The sequence below is a fragment of the Amblyomma americanum genome, chromosome 6 (genome assembly GCF_052857255.1).
Source record: "Amblyomma americanum isolate KBUSLIRL-KWMA chromosome 6, ASM5285725v1, whole genome shotgun sequence".
In the NCBI taxonomy this organism is placed as follows: domain Eukaryota; kingdom Metazoa; phylum Arthropoda; class Arachnida; order Ixodida; family Ixodidae; genus Amblyomma; species Amblyomma americanum.
Genome location: NC_135502.1, coordinates 200,370,403 through 200,377,891, shown reverse-complemented (window position 1 = coordinate 200,377,891; position 7,489 = coordinate 200,370,403). Strand labels below are relative to the sequence as shown.

The window sequence follows — 7,489 nt, the reverse complement described above, 5'->3', positions numbered from 1 at the left end:
TGTTCGGAGAACATTCTTCTGGAGGGTGAGCGAGTGTGACGTTCCTTGTGTGTGCTACGAGGGTCCGCGTTCGACGGCGTGACGTAGACGGAGCCCCTAGTGGCGGCAAATCACTCAAGGGAAAGCAGTTCAGCTGGAAGAGAGGAGATCGGCGACAGCCGGTCTCGTTTTGGAAGCAGCCAGAACACATGTTTCTACTGTATATGGCTGCAAGCAACTTGAGTGGGATTGCTTTCGGGCCTGCCGCCATGGACCGCACGGAGAAGACCCAGGTGACAGCTGCGTCCAATTACCGAGCCATACGGTGTCTCTGTGCCTCTCCGTCCCGTGTGGACCTGCGCATTATGGGGGGGGGGGGGGGGTCGTCACAGCGGCCTGGTCGCGTTTGTCGTCTCTCGTCGTTGTTTTGCGGCAATTTTGTTTCCGTGTGCGATGTGCAGTGGATACTAAAATGCCGAACAAGTGTTGTGTGCCGGGGTGCACCGGCAATTACGATACGGGCAGGAAGATACAAGTGTTTTCTTTCCCAAAAGACGACGACACTTTCAAGAAGTGGTTACGCGCCATTCCAAGGAAGGACTTCGTGCCCACTTCGCACACTAAGTAATGTTTATGGTACAGTTATGTGCTCCTGGTTCCTTTTACTTAATCAGCACGTTTACTGTGATACTTCCGGAGCCCAGATAGATTGATTGTGGCCACATTTCTTTGCTGAAAACACGCTTATAGACAAAGGGGCTAGCATTAGGCTATTTTAATAAGTGGATTCTGAGATGTTTACGAAGCGTTTGTACGTTTGTGCAGGTTTGCACCGATCATTTCGACGCTTCATGCATGGAGACGACGACATCGTACACGGATCCAAGAACAGGAAATGTTCTTACAGTTCGATTGCCAGTACCACGGTTGCGCCGTGGATCGGTGCCTACCGTATTTCCCAACTGCCCTTCGTACCTTTCAGCAGCAGACAACAGCAAGAGAGAAGCACCTGATGCTAAGAGGAGCCGACTAGAAGCTTCCCAACTCGGCCGTGCGGCCAAAGTATCACTGGCGTCACATGAAGCGGAGCAGGAGAGAGACCAATTTTCGTCACCCGAAGAACTAAAGGCGCGCCTGCAAGTGGCCTCAGTGTCAGTGCAGTAGACTGTGATTCATAAAGAAAAGTGTACGATGTTTTTGAACATCACCAACTATCGTGAACCTTGGTTGAAGGCGTCATTGACAGTGTTCGAAAACCTCCAAGTCTCTGCCTGCTACCAAGGATCCGCGATCAAGAATCTTGATAGCGCTGTTGTGCCAGACTCGGTTTGCAAAGTAAGCTCCTTGTTGGAAATTTTGAGCAACCTGTGCATGCTGTCTGACGAGTCTGGCGAGCGTTGTAGTTCTCGCCACCTGTCGCTTGCAGTAAATTCCCTTCTAGACAAATTGGAAGCAAGCATTAATGAAAACAAGAAAGGGGATGTGAAATTTTAAAGGAACAGCTAACATTGCTCTCTGCAGAGCGTATTCAGTACAGCACACATGTAATGGTGTTTGCATGCATTCTCCACACAGTATCACCGCATGCCTACAAGTATTTGAGAAAAACAAGTACACTAGCCTTGCCCCATCCGAGCACTATTAGGAAAGTGTGCTCATCTGTACAAATGTGCCCAGAAATCGATTCTTGCGATTCAACTTTTCTTCAGTATGTTTCCCTGAGATTTACACATCTGTAGCCACATGAAAAGACAGCGATGTTGATGCTTGCCGAAATTCATATCAAGCCTTGTTTTGAATATAAGGGGGGAGCATATGTGGTGCTGCAGTGAATTCCAGCGAGGGAGCCACATCTGTACACGTGTTTATGATACAATGTCTGCTGAGCTCATTCAAGGAGGTAGCACACATTTTTCCGGTAAAAACCATACAGGGCGACCAACTTCATGCCATACTGAAGAAGGTGATCATACGCTTAGAAGAGATTGGGTTGAGTGTCATAGCCGTTGTTTGTGATAATAACTCTTTAAACAAAAAGGTAATGAAGATGTTTCTGCCAAAGCCAATGCTTCGTCATGTTTATCCACTTCCGGCAGATCCAGATCGGCCATTATTTTATGTGGTAGATGCTGTACATCTTTTGAAGTGTATCAGAAACAATTGGCTGAATCAGAAAAATGCGGGGACTTGCTTTTTCTGCCGACGCTTTGAGCTTTCAAACAATGATGTTCGTCCTGAATGCAAAATGACTTCCTCATTTAAGAATTTGAGAGATTTACTTAAAGAGGAGTCATCTCTACTGATAAAGTCTGGGTATGGCTTGACATCCAAGGCACTTAATCCTAGCAACTTGGAACGGCAAAATGTGAAGCTGGTACTGCAGGTTTTTAATCCGCACGTAGCCACAGCCCTGGCAGCTCGCAGTGGTGAAGCTGATTTTCAACATGCGGCAGCAACAGCAGATTCCATCAAAATCATTTTTCGGTGGTGTAGTATTCTCACCGTAAAAACGCCAATTAAAGGCTTCCATCATCGTACTGTTTACGAAGAACACATGTCTTGCAGTACAGATGACCCAAAAGTACTTTTTCTGAATGGTTTCATTACCTGGCTTGATGTCTGGGAATTTTATGGGCATGACACTGGGGCCCTTACCCAGGACACATTGAGTGCCCTAAGGCTATCTGCTCAATCCTTACTTGCATTGGCAAAGTACTGCATAAGTGAACTTCATTTTAAGTACGTCCTACTAGGGAAAGTTCAAACGGATCCTCTCGAGAGTCGTTTTGGACAGTACCGGCAAATGGCTGGTGAATAATAATAATAATAATAATAATTGGTTTTTTGGGGAAAGGAAATGGCGCAGTATTTGTCTCATATATCGTTGGACACCTGAACCGCGCCGTATGGGAAGGGATAAAGGAGGGAGTGAAAGAAGAAAGAAAGAAGTGCCCGTAGTGGAGGGCTCCGGAATAATTTCGACCACCTGGGGATCTTTAACGTGCACTGACATCGCACAGCACACGGGCGCCTTAGCGTATTTCCTCCATAAAAACGCGGGCAGTACCACATATCTGTTCAACAGCTTTGTGAGACAGAGGGAAGGATTCGCCTTCAAAATGCCCTGCCAAAGATGAGCACTGATGACTTCAGAAACATCGAAGAGACAAACAGTGTCAGAGATGTAGGAACCTCCTTTAGTGTTCAAGTTGTAGACGCTGACCTTGATGCACTCAGAGAACGAATGACAGTTATTGGTTATGTTGGCGGGTATTGTGCGCATGCTACAATAAAAGTTTTAAAGTGTGAAAGTTGCCGAGGTCACTTGGTTGTTACCGGAAGTGAGACAGAAATGGAAGAAGACACCCATTCCTTAATCGCACAACAGGACCGAGATGGACTCAAGTTTCCCTCTGCCTTTGTGATTACAATAGTCATGTACACGGAGGCTGTAGTTACAAAGCTTGCGACACAAAGTGCCTGCACACAATTTCTCCATGGACCCAACCAAAGGAATCGCGTTCGGCAACTGACGCTCAGCTCTCTACCGAGGCTTGAGGACATAGATGCATGCGGAAATGGGCATGCCTACGGGTTCCTTGTCACACTTGTTGCAAACTGTGCAGCAAACATAATGCTTAACAACTTATGCAAACAAATGAATGATCTACTTCATATTATAAAAGAACAGAAGGCAAAAAACAAAAAAGCCCAAATCTTTTTTGAAAAGTAATTTTCCATAACTTGTACACCGCACATTTAATTACTTTAAATTGCACTGCAGGTATTTTATTGCAGTTTCCTCATGTGATTTCTTTGGCGAACTTCTGCCTGTTGTAGTGCAATGAGCCTTCTTTTGTTTGTGTCATGCATGCTTTCTAGCCCAGAGTTTAAATGACAGTTCTTTGTTTTTAATCTGAAATTTTAAAGTATTTTGGCAATTAAGTGCAATGTTTTTTTTTTACTGAGCTGAACCTCAGACAGTGCCTGCTGTGGTAGGTGAATGACCTATTTGTCACACTTTTTGTCTCTATCTGCTCTTCTTGTCCAGTGTCTATTATTGTACTATTGTTGCAGTGTCTATTATGTATTGCTGTATTAGTGTCTATATTATTGTGCGATGCAGTTTGTGCAGTGGATTCCTTGTGCATTCCTGTACTTGTAGCAATGAAATAAGTGGTTATTTGTGTCACTTATTTATTATAATCTAGTCTACAGTTTAGTCACAACTGTGTTTAATGTACTGTGGTTTCTTCGCATGTCTTCGACTCTACAAAGTAATATGTTGTGTTTTATGCAATTGAAGGGCGGCCACCTACTCTGAAAAATGGATGAAATAATATTTTCTTCAAACCTACAGTTAAAGGGACACTGAGGAGAAATTGAAGTTGGCTTGTATCGATAGACTACCAGCTCCTGATCACAAAAACGCCGCTCTTACTGAAAACAAAGCTCTTGTAAGGTAGAAAATAGCAAGAACCAAAATACAGGTATCGCCACCACAGGCCAATCTCGCAAGTACAAGCATACTGACGCCATAGGACAAGAGACGCCACCTTGGAGAAATTTTCCATCCTACTTGGTGTCGCGAATCTCTGAGGCTGACAAAGGTAGGTTGCGCAGATCAATATTGAAGTAAGTTTTGTTTTAAAACCAATGGTCCACTTTTATCACACAAGGGAGGCAGGCAAAAGACAACCTGAATGTTGGAAGCAAAGAAAACGGATGCTTGGCGGCGCCACAGGCGGCCAGGAGAGTTTCGATTTGTTACGGCGCTTCGCGTCTATGAGCTTTGCGTGCCCCGTGCACATGGTTTTGCCTTTGACGCGCTTCGATTTACAAGCGCCGAACAGCAGAGGAACTCCAAGTACCGCTTGAAGTGCTAGTTAAACTTTGAAGGAGCGTGTAGGGCTTGTCAGATGATCGCCACGGTCGATGAAAAGCTATGATGGCACGATGGTCGGTGATCGTACAAGGCAGCACTTGTGTATTCGCACGCTTGCACGGCGAAACATTCCCGGCGGTGCCAGTCAACTTCAAAGGACGGGAGACAAGGTACAAGGCAGTTCAGAAAAGTTGCTGATGGCCTAGCTCTGTTAGGCCAGGATTTACCTAGCGAAAGCGCGGAGATTTCTGCATCAGAAGAGTGCATTCACTAGATGCGCCTTTATTGACGGCTGTAACTTGAGCCGTCGTAGCGTAGCGGTAGGGTTTCCGCCTCAAACGCCGAAGGCCCTGGTTAGATTCCGAACCTCGGCACCGGACTTTTTTTTTTTATTTAGTGAGTGGGCGGGGTATTTCAGTGGCTCCCATGGATGCCGCCACTGAATAGGTTGGTTAGCGGTTAAGCGCAGACTCTGTTATGGCGCGTTTATGCTGCGGCGAGGGGCGCGCGCGCGCACCCTGCACGGCGAAGTCACGTCGGTCAAAGCGAGACCCTCTATACTCCAACTGCGCTTGACCGCCGACGCGTTCGGCGGCTTCGGCGCACTCTGACCGAATTGGCGGGGAGATTGGAGCATGTATCTATTTCGCGCCGAGTGCGCCAGCCGCCGCCGGCCCGGCCAGATTGTTTTGGCTCCGCGGCGAGGTGCGCGTTATATTCAATAGCTGCGGCTGTTTATCCATTCACAGTACATATCTGAAGGTATATGCAAGTTGGCGAGAGAGCCAGATCCAGTGGACCCGTTGGATCTAGCGGAAGCCGTTGAAGCGTCGTGCGCCGGCTTTGGTTTCAATCCGCCGACTTTAAACGCGACCGTCGTCGAGCACCCATTTGTTTTTTGTGGCAAAAAATAAATAAATAACTTGGCCCTTGCAACCGTGGGAGACCTCGACGCTGCCTGCTGCGCCGTGCAACTGCTCCGTTCAAGGAATCACAATCCGTTGGCCCCAAAGCCCCGGCCAGCCTCCGATGGGCGCAACGCACCCCTCGCGACTCCCCGCACTGGGATTATGATATTTAGTTTGTAACGGCTGCTCTCTGAGGAAGGGGGAAACCACCCGCCGGCGCCTAACCCAACCGTGCTCTCTCAAAAGCATCGCACGCTCTGTGAGGCTGAGGTCGTTGAAATGCAGGTCAGAGTTTTTGCTAGAACTACGTCGTCGGGTTCGGGAACGGGATCCATCGTAACGCTGGCAAGACGCCGGTGCAAACGTAAACGAAGCGATGGTGGCGACGCCCGATAGATGCCTTCAACGTGCGGCGGCGGTAGCTTTCATTTCGGCAGCTGCTAGACCGCACCGCTAGCGGCCAGAAATCACGGAGTCTCCGCTTACGTCACGTTTCACGTCACTCCGTTCTGTGTCGTCATAAGAGTTCTTCGTGTCGTCATAAAAGTTCTTGAGTTTGAATCTGAGCGGCGGGAAAAATTTTTCAACTTCGAATCCAAATTTCTTTGAAATAAATGCATCTTTCGCTTCCGGACAAGCGGCAACAAAGCCATGAAATGGCGAACTATCAGATTTTGCTAACAAAAAAAAAATTTGATAGGGTTCTCCTCAGTGTCCCTTTAAGATGCGAGTATGGTTTTCGTTTTCTACCTCTTGGCGTTGCAATGTGCTATGTTCTGCTTCCTCTCATTCATCTGAAACTCGTACCGTGCCAAAGGGCCTACTTTAATATACAGATTGGTATTGTAACTCTGTGTATCTCTTATCGGTGCAACAACTTGTTTCGGCTGTCAGTTGTTTAGGATTTTATAGCACGCAGTACAAAAGGCAACATCCGTCTACATTACAGCGCAATATCGTTTTCTGTATGTCATGTATTTTGGCCGCGAATGATGTGTAGTCGTAAATATCTGTAACTATGCATACAGACAGAGTCTGCTGTGATAAATAAATCTGTATAATTCTGTCCGCAATCTTAATTATTTTTCCTTGCCCTGATAAATTGCGCGGACCTGGCGTTCGACGAGCCTGCCTGTGGCATCAGCTCCCGCGAGGCGAGCGCGCGGCAATCGCTCGCGGCCCTCAGCCGGCGCGCAGTGACGTCGTTGACGTCGCGTCACGCGACGCGCAGGCCTGAAAGCTGGATTTCTTCCGCCGGCTGTCGAGGCGGTCGGACGTGCGTTCGGCGAGCTCCGTCGACATCGGGGACGAAGTCGTGCTCAGGAGCCTGAGGACGACCCAAACTGGCTGGAATCAGCGTCGGAAGAGCACCGGAAGGCTAGGAACACCAATAACCAACAAGGTGGGCCGATTTTCCTGAATTATAGGGCCGAGAAGGCCCCAACGGGAAGGAGACCGGGCTAAGCCTAACGAGGCTTAGCCAAGACAAAGGAGAGGCCTAGGCCTAACGGCCGACGCCCGAGCCCTCCCAGTGCCATGGAGGTGGTTGAGGGAAGAGAGATAGACCCGGAGGAGCTAAAAGCCCCAAGGCAATGGTTTAGGACAAGAAAGAATGGAAGACTAATTCCGGAAAAGGAAATAGCCGACGACCCCGTGGTCGAGACAAAAGCTAAGGACAGGACGGCCGCAAGGCAGGAGGGAAGAAGACTGGCTGCGA

At 48.0% G+C, this 7,489-nt stretch overlaps 1 pseudogene; it reads left to right on the top strand.

Moving 5' to 3' along the window:
• The first annotated feature begins 451 nt into the window (after nucleotides 1–451).
• Nucleotides 452–3,712, top strand: LOC144095169 (uncharacterized; annotated as a pseudogene).
• The last annotated feature ends 3,777 nt before the right edge of the window (nucleotides 3,713–7,489 follow it).